Genomic DNA, 2,020 nt, shown 5'->3' with positions numbered 1-2,020 from the left:
TTCAATATGATATTCAACATCGACGGTAAGAGCAAGTATGATATGTACTCAATAATCTAGGGTTTATTAACTTTAAACTTTCTGACGGATTTTTTTTTTGTTTTTTTTACAAAATTACGAACAAATACGCAAAAACAAAGAGAGTATATTGAATGAATTCATAAAAGTATAAAAGGAAAGAAATTGGAAGGAAAGTTTGAAAATATCACATAATTATCGCATGACACGTGTTTAGAGTAAAGAATAATAGATAGAACTTAAAAAATGTAATTGAAATGGGTCAATTGGTCATTGCTTAGTGAGATAGTCCAATACATAGTATGACGAATCCGGTACAATTACTCAATATTGTGTTCATCTTTCTTGTTGACTTATACTAATAGAACTAGAGGGGCATGATCCGTGCTTAGTACGGGCTCAATAATAAACTCTTAAAATTATAATGATTAATAAAGTCAAAATAATATTTATTCAATTTCTACAAGCAGAATCTGGTAAAGATGTAAATCTCCCGATGAGTTATATCATCTAGAATAGCAGAACAAAAGGTAGGCATTATTAGGAGTTGCTAGAAGCAAATTACATGTTAATTCCAACTGAATAAAATGAAGAAATTCCTAAGATAAAAAAAATGTAGAAGTACTACAACCTATTACAATTAATCTTATCTATAGTTACCAACAAGAGTTATGGTGGAGTGATAAGTACTCCTTCATTCTTAACCAAGAGGTCTCGAGTTCGTACCTCCTTGGGTACGGAGTTGCCTTTGTTTAGAGAGCGCTTTATGATAGATTTTCATTCATCCGATTTTACTATGGATATTATAACTTTTGTGCATTACATTCAGTACATTATCTAACATCACTATCATTATAGATTTCCTAACCAATGTTATTTCTTCTATGCTAAAATTCTTTTGGTTCATGCTAAAATTCTTTTACATACTGCATGCCAAAGTAAAATTTCCTATGCAAATAGAAATTAAGTGACAAAAAATATAAATATGAATCTAGTTCTATCATATCCTATCATTTCACCATTAGAGATTTACCTTTCTTTAAACACTATTTTAGTAGCATAATCTTGAGCATTTCAGAATATTATTTGATGTTGTAGTATTCATATCAAGCTAACCTCTACATTTTAAGATGATAAAATATGAGAAACAAATTTTGAAGCTCAGACAAAAAATACTGCTAGAAATTTCTAACTTTATCTGCAAACATTGACCATCTTCAAAAAAAAATTATTACTACTAAAATATGAAAAATTTACTGCAGTTGAAAAATATATATTAACAATACAATCAAATCCTGAAATGATTAATATTTTATTCAAAGATCACCAAGGGAATAACTATTCAGACTACCCTATCAAGGACACAATGATATTGAATTGGGAAGAATAACATTTAAGGAGAAGGATATGTATAGCCACTTACAATACAATGACATTTGTTAGTCAAAAGTCATTAAACTTGCAAAAATGAAACGAAATCATCGAGTATATATAGCAAATGAGATCAATATTTTCAATAGTCAAGAGAATACAGTTTGGCGTCACAGTTATAGTATATATACATAGAATGTAGTTAACAAATTGTAGAAATGAAATGGAAATTTGATCATCACTTATTGTTCAAACATACAATCTTACAGCAGTACTAACAAAGAGAAAAATAGGAGAATTAAAAAGCAAAAATTGATATCCTAATAAATGAAATATCATTACCATCGATACGAAAGATAAAAACTGCCACAAATTCCTATCACTTCTCTTAAAAACTCAACTCCTTATACATCTCTATATGAATTGTCCATAGGTCAATCAAGCAGCTTTATTGTACTCTTCGTTCTTTTGTTGTCCTTGAACTCCAAATAAGACTATCTGCATTTTGGAGATTAATTCAGTTGTAAAAATTTCTAATTTTGAAACTTTCAATTGAATTCTAAGAAACCCCAATTTAAAGTTAGGTTAAAATATTAAAATCTTTAACGGAAAAGGGCCTAAAATATCCTTG

The sequence above is a fragment of the Solanum tuberosum genome, unplaced genomic scaffold, assembly GCF_000226075.1.
Source record: "Solanum tuberosum cultivar DM 1-3 516 R44 unplaced genomic scaffold, SolTub_3.0 scf00352, whole genome shotgun sequence".
NCBI classification, from domain to species: Eukaryota; Viridiplantae; Streptophyta; class Magnoliopsida; order Solanales; family Solanaceae; genus Solanum; species Solanum tuberosum.
Note: the sequence above shows the minus strand (reverse complement) of the source record.